This window comes from Bos indicus x Bos taurus, chromosome 14 (genome assembly GCF_003369695.1).
Source record: "Bos indicus x Bos taurus breed Angus x Brahman F1 hybrid chromosome 14, Bos_hybrid_MaternalHap_v2.0, whole genome shotgun sequence".
Taxonomy (NCBI): Eukaryota; Metazoa; Chordata; class Mammalia; order Artiodactyla; family Bovidae; genus Bos; species Bos indicus x Bos taurus.
In genome coordinates, this window is record NC_040089.1 from 4336233 (window position 1) to 4356884 (window position 20652).

At 45.8% G+C, this 20652-nt stretch overlaps 1 protein-coding gene across 3 annotated transcripts in view; it reads left to right on the forward strand.

The window, feature by feature from the left end:
* Window positions 1–2371: 2371 nt before the first annotated feature.
* Window positions 2372–20652, forward strand: part of FAM135B (family with sequence similarity 135 member B) — a 256371-nt gene continuing 238090 nt past the window's right edge. For 2 of the 3 annotated variants that reach the window (XM_027560771.1, XM_027560773.1), the window contains exon 1: window positions 2372–2752. The gene's annotated coding sequence lies outside the window, so the exon portion shown is untranslated. Of the gene's footprint in view, window positions 2753–20552; window positions 20646–20652 lie in introns of those variants that run through there. The other variant, XM_027560772.1, reaches the window with a different exon arrangement.

A 20652-nucleotide genomic window follows, 5' to 3' on the forward strand; every position in this document is an offset into this window, starting at 1 on the left:
AAATGAAGACAGCTTACTAAATGGGAAAAATATTTGCAAATGATATGACCAGTAAGGGGTTAATATACAGAATATGTGTGTGTGTGTATATATATATATATAAATACATATACATATACACACACACACATACATATAGCTCACACAAGTCAATAGAAAACAACCAAACTAAGACTAAAAACCGAGCAGAAGATTGGATAGACACTTTCCAAAGAGGGCATACAGATGACCAACAGGCACATGAAAAGACAGTTGCTTCTTTTTGCCACAGGATGTCACCATCGAAAGCCTGCTTTCTACAACACAGTGAGACAATGCAGGTCCACTCAGCTGTCATCGCTTGCTCATTCTGAAGGGGCTCGAGCCCCTCTGGTCCTGTGAGGGGGGCTACCTCCTTCCCTCCAGAACCAAACGCAGCCAGGAGCTCCCCACACTCAGCTGTATCTCTCAGCTCTTCATGTGGGGTGTTACCTTTCATCTGGAGCTGGACTGGGCTCGTGTCTGTCAGTGTCTTCCTGTCCCATCTGGAAATGGCCACCTCAAACCATAATGCTGAGACCCATTTCTCTAGAGACACTAGTACTCACTGCCTCCTACTGTAAGACATTAAAAAAAAAAAAAAAATTCCTGTGAGGTCCCTGCTAATGACAACGTTGATTGCTGCTTACATGGTGGAAATGACCGAAGGCGGTATCTCATTAGGTGTGTGTGGGTCGAGTGGAATGGGATGGGTAAAGACAAGCAGGCAGGGAGCCCAGGACCCCAGGGTGATGCTAGGTCTCTGGCTTGTGTGATCTGACGGATGGTGGGTCAGTCCCTGGCTGGTGGGGTAACTGTGGAGGGTTACTTCTGCTTTTCAGTTGGTTCCACCTAGACCCACCCTGGGCAGTGGTCAGGGAGGGCTTTTCTCAAGACCTCTTGTAGTCCCCTAGCTGTTCAGAGCCTCATTCAGCCGAGCTGAGAATGCACCAGTTTGGAGCAGGGCCCTGAGTTTCTGTCTACATGAGGGCATGGGGCGAGGGCACCTGAGGACCTAGAGGACAGTGCTCCAGTTGCATGATATTGGATATCTTGTTGGCCACCAGGGATCTGTGATTGGTGTCCATGGGGAGACCCCTGGGTCCCGATACATGGGTAATGTCCACACAGCTCCCTACTCCTGACTGCCTGGAGGCTCAGTTTTTATAGTATCTCTGTGCTCCTCCTCTCCTCTTCATGAGCAGAGCAGGAAATGAAGAAGAAGGCTTCACAGTGACAAGCCATAATGCTATTTACCCCATTAGGAGTTGGGGGTGAGTGGGAACATAGGTCTTGGGGCACATTCCTTTGGGTTAGACACTAATCACCCTAGTTGTAACAGTTTGGTTACAAGCACATCTCTTCTTGGATTGTGAATTAGTGCAACCCAGTCTAAAGGAGGAAGCACTGGTCTCTGCAGTCCCAATCTTGGCTTTTGTCTTTGAGGCTCTTATCTGTATCATGGGTGCCTGGAGTCCTTCCTAAAACAGAGATGGCAAGAATTAGAGACCTCTCCATGTGCAGTGCCTGGTTAAGCATGCTCAGTAGGCGGGGAGTTGGTTTAACTCTCCTCAGTCTTCTCCCCTCTTCCGGGGACCAAATCGTAGACATGTCTGAATCTTTAATGTCCAGCATGAAGTAGGTGACTAGCCAATGATGGGTTAGCCAATTGATTGACAGCCACTGCTGACTGTATTGGGAAAATTGATTGCTTAGGGCATTCACCCTTTCTCGGGCATCTCATGTGTTGCCCCTAGGCCCCTCTTCAAAGTTTACCATCACTGCCGCCTGCTCTAACCCCTGTCATCCGTACCCCGCCTCCCTGGGCAGGGAAGAGGGTAGAGTGAGGTCTGGAGAGAACCTTTCTATTTCCCCGGGCATCCTAGTCTTTAATTCAGGAGGGCAACTCCCGAGGCGAAGACTGAGCATGCTCGCGGCCAGAACTGGCTGGCGGGAGCCGGTGGGCTTCGGGTCTCGAGCTGCTTGCGCCCCCTTACACGGGCCGGGCGGGCGGGCGGGCGGGGTCTGGCTCCTGGGCATCCGGCCCGGCCCGCGGGCTCCCGTCGCCGACTGGCGGCGGAGAGGGCCGAGGCTGGGGAAAGGGGGCGCCGCGCCTCCGCGCCCGACGCGCAGCCTCGGGGCGCTGCGCAGGGCTGCGGGGAACCGGGCCAGTCGTCGGCGGCAGGAACGGCTCTCCAGGCCGCGAGGGCGCGCTGCGCGCCGGGTGCCGGGGTCTGGCCGCGTCCCGGCGAGGGAAGGGGAGAAGCGAGGGCGCGGAGGTGAGCGAAGCCAGCGGGCGAGAGCCGAGAGCGCGGGCGCGGGCGCGGGCGCTCGGTCCTTTTTTGCCTTTTCGCAGTGGTGGCGGCGGGTCCTTTTCGCCAGCGTTGGCAGCCTTGCCACCCGGCCCCGCTTCACCGGGGCTGCCCCGGAAGAGGCCGCGGCCGGGCAGCTGTTGCGCCGAGAGGGGGGCAGTTGCGGAGTTCCATAACCATAGCAACCGCATCAGCACCACGGCGGCGGCAGCGGCGGCGGCGAGGGCAGCAGCCTCTCGCTCCTCCTCCAGGCAGCCTTGCTGCGGGGACCCGAGACCCAGCTCGCAGGTGCCCGGACTCCGCGGTCCTCCCATTGCCGCTGCAAGTGTTGGCGACTGAAAGAGGCGGAAAGAGCTGAGTGAGGGACCGAGGAGCTGGTGGCCCCGGAGGTGAGAGAGGGGAGCCCTGCAGTGGGAAGACAGGTAGGTGAGAGCGCTCCAGGCTCGGCAGCTGCAAAACTCTGTCCTCTGTGGCAGTGACGTTTCTGGAAGCGTGGTTGCTAGTTGGATGCCTTTCTTACTTAACAGGGATTCCGCCGCCGCGAAATGTGCTTTATCTCCTTCTGTCTCCACCAGTCTCTGTCTTCTAGTCTGAGGGCACATCTGGACACGTCTTGAGAGGGTACAAGGGGCAATCTGATGTGACTTGGTGGGGAGACGCTGGGTTAATGAGGTGATCCCCACGGAAGTCCCAGGTGGAGGCTGAGAGGGCACATCCCGACCCTTCTGCAGGCAGGTTCTCGGAGCCCTTGACCCAGAGCAGGCTGGGGGGAGGACCATGTTGGGAAGAACTGAGGCAGGGATAGTGATTCTCTGTGGTCCAGGCTGACCCTGTGGCTTGGCCAGGGGCAAGGGTGGGTGGTATTTGACACGGAAAGGGAGCAGAGCGCTCACCAGGTCTTGTTTTGTAAAGTCAGTTTCAAGCCTAGCAACTGGAAGGGATATTTAGACAAGGGGGAGTGGTAACTGTTACCATCTTTGGACCCAGGGTATCCCTGAAGTTTATCACATGATTGCCTTTGGCCATAACCGGTGGAGTGGGAATAGATATAAAATTATAAATGAACGGTCAAAAATTTCCCTCTTTTTTTCCCCTTAACTCATGTCTAGCCGTCCTTACAACTATTGTCAGCAAAATAAGACTTTCAGGGATTACAATAATACTCTTTGTCCCCTTGGCCAAAGAGGACACCAGCCGTGGGCAAACTATTTCACTTTCAAACAGCTAGAAAATTCAGCTTCAGTTCTCTGTTTGAACTACGGAGGCATTGTTTTTCCATCAGGTTCTGCTGTTCCTGATATTAGGGGATGTGTCAGAGCTGAGAGGCACCAGTGCTATTCTCAGAGGATGGACTGTTAACCTTGTCTGGAGACCAGAGAGAGGGGCAAAGGTTTGGGCATGATTCCAAACCCAGCTCAGCAGGGGTCAGGGCTCCAGAAGACTGTAGAGGAGGGAGATGAAGTTGGGTGAATAATTTGGGTCTAACGTCTCTTTTGCATATGGGTAAGTGGGTCTCTGGGTAATTTCTGAGATGGGCAGCCATTGACTTTTACAGGCTCTGTCTTTATACTCGGGCTTCTGGGGATAGTGATAAGTCCCAGTTAAAAGGCCATGTTCTTTAATTGGGCTTTTAATTTATGCTGTAGTTATGTTGCCTGTGGGGTTGTGACTTGACCAGCCTTTCATTTGGGATTTCTGTCTTAATGAGAATGATATTACTGTATTCCAGGCAGATGGTGAGGTGTAGAGAAAAGAGGACATGATTTGGGAGCCAGGAAACATTGATAGGAGCCTTGATTTCTTCATACACTTGCTGTGTGACCTTGAATTTCCCCACCTCACTGAGACTCCCTTGTCTCATCTGTGGAATGGGGATGCTAACAGTTCTTGATGCTTGCCAGGCTCTTGAGACAGTCAGGTGGGATGATGGGGAGGGTGGATGGGGAAGAACTTTTCAAAACCTAATGTCTCGTGCAAATAAAAGGAATTATCATTGTTTTCTAAAGAAACTCCCTTTCTCAGGTCATTTAATGCGCTTCAGCTATGAACAAGGAGTAGAAATATCGGTCAGTGACTCACAGCTGAAACCCTGTAGTCTGGTCCAAGATACACTCAGGGAAATATAAAGAGGGCTTTATCAGAGGAAACACAGCATGTCATCCTTGCCTGCAGATGTTGAAGGTCAAGGGCTTTGGCATCAAATGCAGTACTTATCTAGTTTGGGAACACTGAGGTTTGCTCTCCGCAGGGCTGGACTAGGCATTTTCCCCTGTGAACAGCGGTTTGCACATGGTGGGGACTCATTTCAGTGCTGCTTAGATGGATTCGTTGGACGCACATTGTGAGCTCGTTGGGGCAAAGTTCACCTTCACCCAGCTGTGCTCTGTAATGCCAGGTGTTTACCAAATCTTCGCCAGTTTGAAGGCTTATAGCTTGATGGCATGGCTGGACTGTCTTACACCATTCTCTGCTCTTTTCTAACCCTGAGATTGCTCACGCTGGTCTCTCTGCCTCAAATGGACCATTTCTCATTTCCTTTTTCTGTTCACGACACAACTCAAATGCCCCTTCCTCCAGGAAGCCTTTCTGGACTCTCCCCTGTGCTCCCACAGCACTTTGGACCTGCTCTGTGACAGCCTGTGCTGTGTCATGTTGTCGCTTGCATTTGTCACTCTGCTTCTAGATTCCATGCTTCCTGTGGGCAGGATCTGGGTTCTATTGTATCCCAATTGTGGTCCCTGCACCTGGCACAGCCGCTGTCATGACAGATGGTTGTTGAAGGCGTGCACAAGTCTTACCTGCAGCATGACCGCCAGCCCCAGAAGAGGCTGCACAAAGGCTGACAGAGCTGCCTTCCTCAGTCTCAGTCTGTGCAGTAAGCCTGAAGGATGCTTGCTGGGTTGTTGTGCGTTATTTAGGGTCAACCCACTGAAGCAGAGTTTAGGCGAACAAAAACACATATTTTGTCTTAAAAATGCTCATATCTTTTTGAGCGGGTACTTTAGAATAACGGTAATCTGGTGTTGAATGGCCTTCCTATAGCATTTGCTGGAAACATCTGATGGCGTATTTTAAACTGAAAATGTACTTCTCTCCATTCAATATCTTTCCTTGATTTCAGCTCCAGTGTAATGGAAAAGCACATAGGCTGGATCAGGAAGGCCTAGATTTGAATCCTGGTACTAAGAGGACCCGGGACAAAGACTCATGGCCTTCCTGTTCTCTCATTTGTGAAATATGGTGATCCCTGTATCTCGAAGACGCCAAGCGCTAGGGATGAATGGGAAGCTGTGCAGTGAAAAACAATCCCAGTACCTTATTTCTTTTCATTTTTTTTGGTCCTAGAAAATGAGCAAAATCTCTGTGTCTGATTACACAACGTAAGACAAAGTGAGCTGGAAACACTGACTCTTACACTTGTTAGCTCTCTGTGACCTTCAGTGCCTCGCTTTGTCCCCTCAGCCATCTGCCTTGTCTCTGTACTGTTATAATTGCAGCTACCTTTCACGACGGGTTGGCAAGGCATACGTTATAAGAAAAGTGACATGCCTGGCACGTAATTCACGATATCTGTAATTTCCAAATGACAGATGTAATTGCCCATAATAGAAGTTCCAACTTTTTTGAGAAATGTCCCCAAATGCATTCTCTCTCTATGCCTGTATTTCATTTATCTTTTAGAGGGCACTGGGGGCAGAGGACAGGCAGGGGTAGAAAAGCTACTAATAGGAGGATGGTGGTTTCTAAGGGCCCTCTTTCCATGTAGGATGCCAGGAAACAGTGGAATAAGCTCAAAGTTTAGATTTGAGTGCTGAGTGCTCATCCCGACTCTGAAGCTAACTGCTCACAGGACTGTCGACCTGGCCTCCTCACCTTTGTGGGCCTCTGTTTATTCATCTATAAACAGTCTGGGTGATTTTGGTGGCCCCATCTTCCTGATTTCAGTGTTCCCATCTGTTAATTAATATTTGTCCTCACCAAGGTTACCTCTGTGGCCCTCTGGCTGTCTTTTGGGTCAAAGCTTGTCACTTGTCCAAATACTACATTTTAATGCACATGGCCTCAGCTGATAAAGAACCTGCCTACAGTGTGGAAGACCTGGGTTCAATCCCAAGTTAAGAATATCCCCTGGAGGGGGGGGGGGTGTGGCAACCCACTCCAGTATTCTTGCCTGTGGACAAATTTCAGTTCATTAAAAACTGCAAAACCAATCTGTATCATGTACCAAACCAATCTAAAACAAATCTACATGTTTAAAAAAAAAAAAAAGGGATCTTGCCTGTGGACAAAGTCTACAGTCCTTGGGGATACTTGGGCTACAGTCCATGGGATCGCAAAGAATTGGACATGACTGAGCGACTAAGCACAGCTCATGCCTGTATACCCGCTTCTTCCCCACCATATTTCTCTTTTAGAATTGTCCCGTGGTCATGGGACTTAAGCAGGTATTGAGTGCACCCTACCATCTCTCCTTGTCCCACCCTGCTTCTTATCTGGCCTCAAGTAAGATGGTCTGCTGCTCTGTCCATCCTGGAAGACCTCTTTCATTAAAAATATAAGACATTGTGTGGATGAAACTCTGTCTTACCTGCGAGAGCTGGAGGGGATTCACAGATATCCCTAATATTCACTGAGCTTCCCAGACTCTGGGTGCTCAGCAACATCAAATATTTCTGTTCAAGCATGAATCATTTCTAGATGGCTGCACACTGATTTCAGGAGCAATTCTCAAGGGAGGTTTTAGCATCACAAGTGAAATTGGCCAGCTGGGCCAAGGCTCTTTCCCATGGCCTTCCACCTCTGATGTGGTTGGACAGGCACTGTGTGTGCCCAGGTCAGGAAATTTGAATCAAGAGCCTGCTGCGTGTGACTCATCACACCAGGGCAGGGGTTTCACCTGTGAGCAAGGCCAAGAGCTGCCCCAGGTATTTGGGGATCAGGCATGGAAACAGAAGAATGAACTAGGCAAGGCTGGGTTCTGGAAAGCAAAGGGGAGAGACATTTGATACATTTCCTGGGAGGGACTGTCAAGAAAGTCTTCACAGAAGAGTGCGTTGTGTTAAGGTGCTTCAGTCATGTCTAACTCTTTGTGACCCCATGGACTATAGCCCACCAGGCTCCCCTGTCCATGGGATGCTCCAGGCAAGAATACTGGAGTGGGTTGCCGTGCCCTCCTTCAGGGGATCTTCACAACCCAGGGATCCAACCCTCATCTCTTTTGTCTCCTATATTGACGGGTGGTTTCTTTACCACTCGTGCTACCTGGGAAGCCCTCACAGAAGAGAGAGGGCCTAAAAGAAATCTACAGAAATTTCCAAGTGGGGGGAGGGGCCCTCAGTAGGAGGTAACGTGTAAAGCCGTGGAGGCTGGGGGTAGTGAAGAAGTGATATGAATGGGCAAGGCTGGAACACAGGTAAAGCGGTGTCTGTTGAGGCTGGGGACAGAAGAGGGGCACGTCTTGGCGAGTCTTTTGAGGCCAGCCAAGGAGTTTGTCCTCTAACCTGAAGGTCTTGGGAAACATGGAGAGGTTTAGAAGTGGACCGACAACTCTCCCTAGCTTCAGAATAGAGTTTAGAGTCAAGAGGATGGTTCAAGCCAGAAATATGATGGCCTCTCTGGAGACTTTTCAGATAAGAGTCTTGAATTTAGGACTTCCCTCATGGTCCGGTGGATAGGACTTCCTATTTTCAAGACAGGATTGATCCCTGGTTGGGGAACTGGGATTCCACATGCCACTGGGTGCCATCAGAAAAAAAAAGTCTTGAATTCAAGAAGGGGAATTAAGATGAAGAGAAGTGATGGATAGGGGATAGTGAGAGCAGGAATCCTAATGAGGGAGAGATGAAGAGGGGTCAGTTGAATGAACAAGCTACTTCCTTTGTCATAAAAATATCAGAGGAACACTGTAAGGCCTTTTGACCTTGAATGTGGGTCAATAGGAGGGAGGGATCATGGGCGACACTCAGAGGTTTCTTTACATCTTTACTGCACCCAGCACCTTCATCTGTCACCTGAACGAACACAAGAGCCTCTAAATGGGCATCTCTGCTCCATATGTGCACCTTCACTATACTCTGCACAGGGCAGCTAGAGAGATCTTTGAGAGACTAAAATCAGATGTGATGAGAACACTTATTATCTCCCATCTTAACAAATTTCAAGTGTACAATACAGTATTGTTACCTATAGTCACCATTCTCTGAATTAGCTCTTCAGAGCTTACTCATCTTACAGAACTAAAACTTTGTACCTTTGGCCAAAGGCTTCCCAGGTGGCTCTAGTGGTCAAGAACCCACCTGCAATTCAGGAGACTCAGGTTTGATCCCTGGGTCAGGAATATTCCCTGCAGTAGGAAATGGCAACCCACTCCAGTATTCTTGCCTGGAGAATCACATGGACAGAGGAGCCTGGTGGGCTGCAGTCCATGGGGTCACAAAGAGTTAGACACAACTGAGACGACTTAGCACGCATGCACCTCTGACCAGTGTGTCCCCATGTGCCCCTCCCCCAGCCGCTGGTGACCACCATTGCACCTGCTGTTTCTGCGAGTTTGACTGTCTGATTTCACCTTTAAATGAGATTGTACACATTTTGATCTATATTGCTTAGCATTATATCCTCCTTTTATGTTGTTACAAATGACAGGGTTTCCTTAATTATTTTAAAGCCTGAGTAACAGTCCATTGTCTGCATCCACATCTTCATTCATTCGTCCACACGTGTGCATTGCTGCTTCTGTATCTCGGCTGTTGTGAAGAATGCTGCAGTGAGTGTAGGATTGCAGATATCTCTTTGAGATCCTGATTTCAATTCTTTTGGACATACACCCAGAAATGGGATTGCTGAGTCATATGGTAGTTCTATTTTAAATTTCTTAAAGAAACTTTCATGCTGTTTTCCATAATGGCTGTACTGATTTATCTTCCCACCAACAGTGCACCAGAGTTCCCTTTTCTCCACATCCTTGCCAACACTTATCTTTTTTTTTTTTTTTTTTGCGCTATTGAGTTGTCTGAGTTCCTTAGATATTTTGCATATTAACTGTTTATCAGATATATAGCTTCCAAAATTTTCTCCTCTTTTGTAAGTTGCCTTTTTACCCTGCCAATTATTTCCTTTTCTATGCAGAGCTTTTTAGTTTAATGTGGTCTCACTTATTTAATTTTCACTGTTGTTGCCTGTGCTTTTGGTGCTGTATCCAAAAAGTCATCGTGAAGACTTGCATTAGTAACTTTCCCTGCTATGTATCCCTAGGAGATTTTTGGCTTCAAATCTTTTGTTCTCCACTTTGAGTTGATTTTTGTGCAAGGTGTAAGATAAGGGTTTGGTTTTATTCATTTGCATGTGAGTATCCAGTTTTCCCAACACCATTTATCAAAGAGGTTATCCTTTCCTCATTGTGTATTCACGACACCCTTGTCAAAGATTAGTCGACTGTATATGTGTGGGTTTATTTTTGCCCTTTCTATGTGTCTGTTTTTTACCATGACCGTGCTGTTTTAATGACTATGGCTTTGTGATGTAATTTGAAACCAGCAAATGTGATGCTTCCAGCTTCATTCAGCAGTGAGAGGATTTTACAATGGGAAATGACAGACACAGATGTGTATTTTGGATTCTGGCTGCAGTAGAGAGAGTGCATGTGAGGGGAGCAAGTCAGGACGTGTAGAGATGTGATTGGAGGTCATCGCAGGAGGTAGTGATGGTCCTGACCATGGTTAAGGTCACAGAGATAAAGAAAGGAGAATAAACTTCAGAAATATTAAGGCAGTTGAACACTGGGAAGTATGGATGACTCAATATACAGTATCTGAAAGTGCAGAATTATCAAGGATGACTCCTAATTTTCTAATGGATTGGCCTTGATGTTGTTCACTGGCCTGGGGACACAGGGGAAGGAAGAGATTTTCAGGGGGAAATGATGACTTCTATTTTGGATAAGTAGATTTTTAGATCTCTGTGGAAACCCATGTATGTTTTATGCAATTTGAGTTATCAGTCAAGCTCGGAAAGGAGTTCTTGACTTGAATCTGAGCTTAGAAGATCATCAGCACATAGATGTTAATTGAGAGCATGGGGGGAGCAGTGATCACCCCAGGGAGTATATAGAATGAGGAAATAAAAGTGTTCTTTTAGACTCACAAGGTCGATAACACCGCCTATTCAACCCATTCAAAAAAAGAAGAAAAAATACAAAACACACATTCTAGAATTTCCTCTTCCCTTAAGGGCTTTTTACTCTGTCTCCATACTGCCGGCTAGGAAGTCAGCCTTGATGTTTCCAGGGCTCTTTCCCCTCATCCAGTCTTTTCTTTATAGAGGTCTCCCTGCACCACCCTAGTCAAATAGCCCCTCAGAGCTTGCTTCATTTTTCTCCACATCACTCATCACTGTATAACTGTTTTAATATTATTACATATGTATTTGCTTGTTTAATTGATTATCTCCATTGAAGATGGTAAGCTCCGTGGTGCAGGGAGTTTGTCATGTTTATAGCTGCACCAAGTTCCTAGAAGAGATTTCCTGGCACTCAGTGAGCATAGAGCCCATATTCATTAAAGTGCATGTAGAGGAATTAATACCAGGAATCTCCAGTAATAGAATAACACTCTTCCAATTAACACAAATACCCACAGTCCTATTTAAGTGCCGTTCCGAGCTCCTGATCATCAGGTGGGGACACTGAAACACTTCCTGGTCCCTTATGCACCCGCTCCCTGCAGGGAACCACCTCCCCTTCCTGTTTTCTCAGCCAACCCTGACAAATATGTTTCAAGTTTCCATTTAAATTAAAAAAAAAGAAAAAGGAAAAATTTCTCCCGGTACTGAGATGAAGACAACCTGGGGATGAAGGTAGATGATTCCCACCCACTATGCTCTAGTAAATGCAGAGGTGGGTGTTTTGGCCACTGAGGTGGGAAACAGCTCTGCTTGAGGCCAGCAACTATGAGACAGAAGTGCAGCACCCCACTGTTCAACTTAATCTGGAAATAAAAGCAATGTGTTCCTGGACAATGGTTCTTAACCTTCATTACATTGAGGATCACTTTGAGGATCTGATGAAATCTGCAGTCATTCTCCAAAAAACAAACAAAAAGAAAGAAAGAAAGAAAGAAACAACACTTTTATCAGAAGGGTTATGGATCCCCTGAAGCCCTTCCTTCCGTGGACCCCAAATAAGAATCTGTGTTCTAGGAGAGGGATTGGGTGGTTTCAAAGCCTACAGACATCCCTTTGTGGGCACCATGGGGTGGTGTGTTCTCTGTTGATGCCTGAGCGAGTAGGTGCCTAGGTTATACATAAATCAACACGCATTTTAATGAAAGACACTTTCTAGAGCCGGGGGCTGTTTAGAATGTGACTGCCTTGGATCGGTTTGTTTTGGCCTCACCTCATGGCTTGTGGGATTTTAGTTCCCCAACAAGGGATCAAACCCCAACTCTAAGCAGCGAAAGCCTGGAATCCTAACCCCTGGACTTCCAGGGAATTCCCTAGACCTGAGACTGAATCCCAGTCTGACTACAGTGACCAACTTCTCTCTCTCTCTCTCTCTTTTTTTTTTTTTTTCTGGGACTGTTCAAGTTTGCAAACTAAGAGTCTGGCATCCTGGGACTACCCTCAGTCCCGGACAAACCTGGTTGGATGGTTATCCTACTTCTGACATTTGTCAGCCAAGTGACCCCGGACAGTTATGTGGCCTCTGTGGAGTGGTCCCCCCTGCTTCCTGCCTCAGGTTCTGTGACACAGACTTACCTGTCGCATCCCAAGATGGATCTTGTACAGGTGATTGGTTGAGAGGCTGCTTTCAGTGGAAACCTCAGAGGGAGTGAGGAGAGCAGAAATAGGCAGGGAAGAAGGCAGGCGTAGGTGTGGGTGCCTCACCTAAGCTCAGCCGGATCTGCTTTCCGTCCTGAAGCAAGCAAGACCATTCTCATGGAGCCAACTCTGGGGGATCTGTCTACCCAAGTATTTCTGGGGCAGGCAGCTCCTGTCAGCTCAGGAAAGTCCTTCGGAGGACAGAGCAATAATAGGTTATTACCAGCCAACACGGTAACTCAGTGATGGGCACACACGAGCCTGGGGGAGGGGGGCAGGGTGAAGCACCAGTAGGTCTACCACATTCTAACTGATGTTTCCACTTCTTCCCATTAGAGCTCCTTCCAAGTCCTCCTTTAAGACAAACAAACCTCCCCATAGCTGCTTCTTGGGGAGCTCACAGTGTTCGGTCGCACAACCCTGTGATCCCCTTAGAATGTCTGTTCGCATTAGGCAGTTGTGTAAACATGACTAAAAGGGTCTCCTTAAACTGTGTAATGCTTGGAGCCCAGGGAGCCCTGCTGTGGGTTCCTTTCCCCATTTAGCCACACCTTCTCCTGCTCATACATTTCTTAAAAACATTAAAAGTTTAGTTCATCATGGATTTTTTTGCATCAATATAATTTTTTTTTTTAGGTTTATTTTTGGCTATGCCACACAACATACCAGATCTTAGTTCCCCAACCAGGGATCAAACCCATGCTTCCTGCAGTGGAAGTGCAAGTCTTAACCACTGGACTACCAGGGAAATCTCCCCCTTATTCTTCTATTAAGAGCATTGAAGGAAAGTTACAGTGGGCTGCAAGCTATGCTGGTGCCTATTGGACTGACCAGTCACAGACTGGTCTTTTGCTCACACATTGCTGTCCAGTCTCCATTCATTCTGGTCCCTGGGTCTTGTTTGCTTCAGCACCTGCCATTATCTTAGATGCCTTCCTAGTCAAGCTGAATGCCCCGATAGCACCTTGGCTTTCAGCTTCTCAGCTTGGATAGCTTTTCTTCTATTCCACTCAGCCATATATTCATTCATGTCTCATACTTGTTATAGACGCACCGAATAATGTATTGAACCTGGCTTCCTCTCTTTGCTTGCTATATTTTACACTTATATATTCAGTATATCAATAGTTCTCTATGCTGTACTGTAAGAGATTGTTGTTTATGCATTCTATATATAATAGTTTACATCTGTTAATCTCAAACTCCCAATTCATCCCTCCCCTGCACACCCCCAGCAACAAGTCTTTTCTCTATGTCTATTAGTCTGTTTCTGTTTTGTAGGGAAGTTCATTTGCATCATATTTCAGATTCCACATATAAGTGATACAATACAGTATTTGTGTTTCTTTTACTTTGCTTCGTATGATAATTTCTGTGTGTGCTAAGTCATTTCAGTCATGTCCGACTCTGCAGCCCCATGGATTGTAGCTCACCAGGCTCCTCTGTCCATGGGATTCTCCAGGCTAGAATACTGGAGTAGGTTGCCATTCCCTTCTCCAGGGGATCTTCCCAACCCAGGAATCGAACCAAGGTCTCCCGCATTGCTGGAAGATTCTTTAGTGTCTGAGGCACCAGGGAAGTCCAACCCAGGGAATCAAATCAGCATCTCTTTTGTCTCCTGCATTGGGATGCAGGTTCTTTACCACTGGTGCTGCCTGGGAAGCCCCATGACAATCTCTAGGTCCATCCATTATCCCTCTTTTCTAGGAGTTCCCTCCTTATGGGTCTATGGTATGTAATTCCAGCAGTGCTCTCCTGATAACCCTGCCATAACCTCAGCTTCTCTTGAGGATATTGTGTTACATTACCTGCACTGATCTTAGTTTCTTTAACTGTGAAACAACAAAAACAGGCAACTCATAAGAAGACGTTAATGAAAATTGAATTAAAAAATAAAGCAAACTCAACACTGTTGTAATACTTGACATGCTATAGGTGATTAATCAGTGTTTATTGTAAGTAAAGGCTCATTTGTGAACTTTAATGCCATCTCAGAGGGTGGTGAGGGCTTTCCCCATGACTCAGTGGGTAAAGAATCCACCTGCAATGCAGGAGACACAGGAGACTCAGGTTTAGTGCCTGGGCTGGGAAGATCCCTTGGAGGAGGATACGGCAACCCACAGTATTCTTGCCTGGGGAGTCCCATGGATAGAGAAACCTGGTGGGCTACATACAGTCCATGGGGTCCCAAAGAGTTGGATACGACTGAGCGACTAAGCACACACACACAGAGAATGGTAAGGTTGGCATCCTGCTGTGAAAACTGAAGAACCTGAATGAGACTCTTGTTTGAATGGAACCTCTCTATGGGGTGGACGAAGGGAAATCCCTTAGGTGGAGCCTTTGGATCCTGAGTGAAGGAACTTGGAGATGTTCAGGCTTGAGGGGTCTTTGAGTGCGTCAAAGCATAATAGCACAAAGCAATAAGTTATGTTCCGAAGTGTGACAGTGAGTCATCAAGGAAGAACTAAATTACAGTCTGTAAACTCTGCTGAAAGAAGGCATGGGAGTATAATTTCTAAAATGAGTTACATTGAAAATTGCTAAAATTAAATATAAAAGTATTTGATATTTAAAGCATTTGGTATAAATCATCTTGAAAATTAATTTCTGGGCACACATCCTCATGGCAGAGGTATTACTACAGGGGAAGAGTGGATGACTGAACGGTGGTTTTTGTGAAACCTTATTGATTTTAAATCAGAATATAAAATGCACCGAAGAATAAATGGCCTTTTTCAGTTTGCTTAGAGGAAATGTTTAAATATAAGATTATCTTTGGAATCTTGTGCCCAAGGTAGAATTCATCAAGCGTGATTTTTTTTTTTTTAGCGTGCTGACTGGTGTGAACCTTTGGGAGAATAAAATGAATATTAATATAATTGCTTCTGAATATCAGAATGAGATTCCCTTGGCTTTCTCTTTTCCTCTTTCTTTCCAAAAACATGCATGTATTGGAGACAAAAAAAAAAAAAAAAAGATCATCAATCCTTTTAAAGTGACAGGCAGATATTGAGTTCTATGTAGTACAGATGAGAGAGACAGGAAGCTGTTTCGGAATACCTTCTCTGTGCTGGTGACTGTCATAAATATTTCCCTGGTGATAGTTTTATTTAATCCTCATGCAGGAGGTGTTACTAGTGATCTTTAAAGCCGGAGAGACGCAGGCACAGAGAGGGGGAAATCACTTGCTGAGTCCCACAGATAGCAAGAGAGGAAGCCTGAATCGTCCCTGAAACTGGCCTGATCCCAAGGCTTATTCCTTTTCAGCCACCCCATAGGCGTCCCTTGTGAAGGGCATTTAAAATTAAGCTATAGATCATAAAAGCAAAGCAAAACAAAAGACCAAAAGTAAAAGCCCAAAACTACTCAGTCAAAATATTTGGCTTTTAACCATGCAGTTGTTTAAACTTGGGAAATGGAATTGAGCTTCTGTTTGACTTGGAATATGAAGAAGATGAGAAGAGGATTTGTTTGATGACCTTTAATACAGGTCTGCTTCCAGCGTCTTTTGATTCTGGATTATGCATGAAAAGGATACAGCATGTTTACTTGAAAAGACACTTCTGGAATTAGCGGCCTTTAAAAAAAAGAAGAAAGAAATCTAGAGCAGTCTGTGTCTTCTTTAATTGTGTAGGTAAGCAGTTTGAATTTTAAGTGTTTGCCTTTCCACTTTATACTTAGTTGACTATCTCCATCCAAAATGAAAGAAAATATGCTTACTGAAACAGCAGATCTGTCTTGCTTTCTTTGTGTGGTTTAATTGCACATCCTCCTGGAAATTTTCATTCAAAATTCAGTGATTAATGTACGTGTCAAAACTTCTGGGATGTTAATTTATACATCTAAACTTTAAATCAATATGTGCTTTAGGATAAATCTCATTTTAAGTTAAAACTGAGGCTGGGTTGGCGCCCAGGGACATATAATGTGAGTCATGGCAGGAATGAAGTGTGCACTGTGCTTGAGGTTTCCTTTGCAGAAAATCTTGGGGTCCTGATTGTGGTTGCCAGAGAGATGGAGAGTGAATACACACAGACACACATGCGCACACACACATAAACATCTGCACACACCCCCCACATCATACCCTGACACGCTTTCATCTGGGCAACTTCTTCATTGATTCAGATTCACCTCAGTCATCATCTCTTGAAAAACCTTTCTCCATCCTTCTGAGGAGCTTCCCAGGTGGCTCAGTGGTAAAGAATCTGCCTGCCAATGCAGGAGATGCAGATTTGATCCCTGGATTGGGAAGATCCCCTGGACAAGGGCATGGTAACCCACTCCAGTGTCTTGCCTGGAGAATCCTGTGGACAGAGGAGGCTGGCGGGCTGCAGTCCACGGGGTCCAAGAGTTAGATATGACTGAGCATGAACACTCTTCTGAAGGCTGACTCCGTCATCTTCTCTGGCCTCCCACAGGAGCTGGATGTAGCTTGACCACAGAATTAAACCCTTCAAGGTTGCTGAGTGTGACAGTGAGGCTCTGCTCAAAGCCTGGCTCTGCTCCTGGTGACCTGTGTGCCCGTGGGCAGATTACTCATCCCTGCTGTGATTATATTTATGCATTTATAAAATTGGGATTAAAAAAATAGTATCTCTTGGGGCTTCCCTGGTGGTCTAGAGGCTGACTCTGCACCCCCAATGCAGGAGGCCAGGCTTACATCCCTGGTCAGGGAACTGGATCCCACATTCTGCAACCAAGAGTTCGCCTGCTGCAAGTCAGGATCCCACAAGCTGCGCGGAAGAGGGAGGATCCTGCATGCTGCAGCTGAGACCCAGTGCTGCCAAATGAGCGAATAAATACAATAGTGCTGCTTTCAGATCTTTGTGAGGATTAAAGAACAAATATTAATATAAGTAAAATGTTTAGGATGGTATCTGGCATATTGCAAGACTCAATAAATGTTACTGTCTGCACATCAAACATTGATTTAAGTCCTTCTTTGTCTCTTTCTTGGGACAGAATCTGTTGCTTTATCTGTCAAATAGAAGGGTAGCAAGGCCACTTTCCTCATAGGTGGCCTGGACAATATGCCCACCTCAGGCATAGGGCTTATAAAAATGCCTGACACAGAGCAAAAGAATTGAGAAGGAAGAGCCATTTTATTAGTGAAAGAAGTTTACTCAAGCATGTACTTAGGGCCAGGCCTCATGCTACATTCTGGAATCTTGTTGAGAAGACAAGACTTAGTCTCTCTCTCTCGGGACTTACATTTTTGCAGTGGGAGAGTAGGGGAAGGCAGACACCCCGGGCAGTAGTAACTTGTTTTATTTCTTCTTCCAGACGGTGCACTTGAACCTTCATTCATTCATTTACTAATGCGTATGTACCTTCAACACGTATGTGAACACTTTCCCTGAACCAGCCACTTGACGTGGATTTTCTCTTGGATTCCTCACAACAGTTGTATGAGCTGAAAAGATTCTTTCTAGACCATTTTCACAAATGGAGATTCTGAAGCTTAGAGAGATGGAGTAACTTGCCAGAAAATTGCACAAATGATCACAGTTAGAGTACAAATTCCAATTTAGGGCCCTCTGATTCCTAATCCCTTTCATGAGGCTGAGTTATAAAACAGGAATGCTGGCAAAGTGCTCACAGAATGACGGGAACGGAAGCAAGTGCACTTGCTTCTCTGCTGCTGCTGCTGCTGCTGCTGCTAAGTCGCTTCAGTCGTGTCCGACTCTGTGCGACCCCATGGACTGCAGCCTACCAGTCTCCTCCGTCCGTGGGATTTTCCAGGCAAGAGTACTGGAGTGGGGTGCCATTGCCTTCTCCGTTGCTTCTCTAAGGCTCACTTTTTTTCAAAACAAGCAACTTTTTATTGGAGCATAGATAATTTACAATGTTGTATTAGTTTCAGATATACAGCAAAGTTTTTAAGTTAAATATATGTATATATATTATTTTTCAGATTCCTTTTCTTTATGGGTGATTACAAGACATTGAGTAGAGTTCCCTGTGCTATGCAGTAGGTCCTTGTTTATCTACTTTATACACAGTATATATCCATTAATCCCAAACGCCTAATTTATCTCTCTCCCACCCTTTTCCCTTTGGTAACCATAAGTTTCTTTTCTGTGTCTGTAAGTTTATTTGTATTTTGTAAATAAGTTAGTTTGTATCATTTTTTCGATTCTACATGTAGGTGCTATCATAGGGTATTTGTCTTTCTCTGTCCGACTCCACTTTAGTGTGATCATCTCTAGGTTCATCCAATTGCTGCAGATGGTATTTCATTCTTTATGGCTGAATAAGTACTATTCCATTTATATACGTTCCACACACACGCACACACACACACACACACACACCACATCTTCTTTATCCATTCACCTATCGATGGACATTTAGGTTGCTTCCATGTCTTGGCTATTGTAAATAGTGTTGCTATGAACATTGGGGTCCATGTATTTTTTTTGAGTTCCTCATTTTTTTCTGGATACATGTCCAGGAGTGGGATCACTGGGTCATATGGTAACTTTATTTTTAGTTTTGTAAGGAACCTCCATACTGTTCTCCATAGTGGCTACCTGTCTCCCTATTTTTAAAACAAGGAGGACGAGGAGGTGACTCCTGTTGTTGTTTCTGTTGGGCTTTCTTCCACTAAGAAATAATTTCAAGTTTCTTTTGAATTTGTTCCTTTTCTGATGCTCTCTTTCCTCCCCCCCCCCCTTATTTCTTTCGTATATACTGTATTTATTCTTTTAATAGAGGCATTTGCTACATATTTTTTTTCTGTCATATTAGAATGTGAGCAGTGTGAAAACTGAATCTATTTCATAGTTCATCTTTCTTCCCAATGCTTTCATACCATTTAGCTCAGTTCAGTCGCTCGGTCGTGTTAGACTCTTTGCAACCCCATGGACTGTAGCACGCCAGGCCTCCCTGTCCATCACCAACTCCCAGAGCTTGCTCAGACTCATATCCATCAAGTTGGTGATGCCATCCAATCATCTCATCCTCTATCATCCCCTTCTCCTCCTGCCTTCAATCTTTCCCAGCATCAGGGTCTTTTCCAGTGAGTCAGTTATTTGCTTCAAGTGGCCAAAGTACTGGAGCTTCAGCTTCAGCATCAGTCCTTCCAATGAATAGTCAGGACTGATTTCCTTTAGGATGGACTGGTTGGATCTCCTTGCAGTCCAAGGGACTCTCAAGAGTTTTCTCCAATACCACAGTTCAAAAGCATCAGTTCTTTGGTGCTCAGCTTTCTATATAGTCCAATTGTCACATCCATACATGACTGCTAGAAAAACCGTAACTTTGACTAGATGGACCTTTGCTGGCAGAGTAATGTCTCTGTCTTTTAATATGCTGTCTAGGTCGGTCATAGCTTTTCTTCCAAGGAGCAAGTATCTTTTAATTTTGTGGCTTCAGTCACCATCTGCAGTGATTTTGGAGCCCAAGAAAATAAAGTTTGTCACTGTTTCCATTGTTTCCCCATCTATTTCCCATGAAGTGATGGGACCAGATGCCATGATTTTCGTTTTCTGAATGTTGAGCTTTAAGCCAGCTTTTTCACTCTCTTCTTTCACTTTCATCAAGAGGCTCTTCAGTTCCTCTTCACTTTCTGCCATAAGGGTGGTGTCATCTGCATATCTGAGGTTATTGGTATTTCTCCTGACAATCTTGATTCCAGCTTGTGCTTCATCCAGATTTTTTCCAAATTTGCTGGCACATTGTGTGTGGTACTTTAATGGCATCATCTTTTAGGACTTGAAATATCGCAGCTGGAATTCCATCACCTCCACTAGCTTTGTTCATAGTGATGCTTCCTAAGGTCCACCTGACTTTGAACTCCAGGATGCCTGGCTCTAGGTGAGTAATTACACCATTGTGGTTATCTGGGTCATTAGGATCTTTTTGTACAATTCTTCTGTGTATTCTTGCCACCTCTTCTTAGTATCCTCTGCGTCTGTTATGTCCATAGTGTTTTTGTCCTTTACTGTGCCAGTCTTTGCATGAGATGCTTTCATACCATAGGTGGACTTTAAATGCTTATATCATTGAATCGTTCAACTAGGATTTTATTGTACTGCCCAGTGCAATGACCCACGGAAATAGGGTGATCCCAGCATGTCAAGGTGCAAATGTTTTGGAACAGGATGGATCCGAATTACTGAAGTTCTGAGGTTTCCTCTGAGCCACCAGCCCAGGCTGAGAGCTGCTCATGCAGCCTAGCCGCCCTGAGCTGCGCACTGGTTGTGAATGGCCACTCAATTCTCTCCAGCCCTCACTTGTCTCGAGAGCCCCCATGGAAGTTACACAGGAACATTAAATTCTTAAGAATGGAAAATCCAGAGCCGAACTCCCAGAGGCCCAAGGACATCCAGTTCCAACTACCAGCTGCATTGTTCAGCCTTGTTTATTATTAGCCCAGTCCTGCCAGCACAATTGATTCCACCGAGAACCTTCTCAGAAAGCTCCTGCCCCAGGGTCTCACTGTGCTTGGAAACAGACTGTCTTAAGCAGGCACTGAGTCTGCTTAATGGGGTAAGCT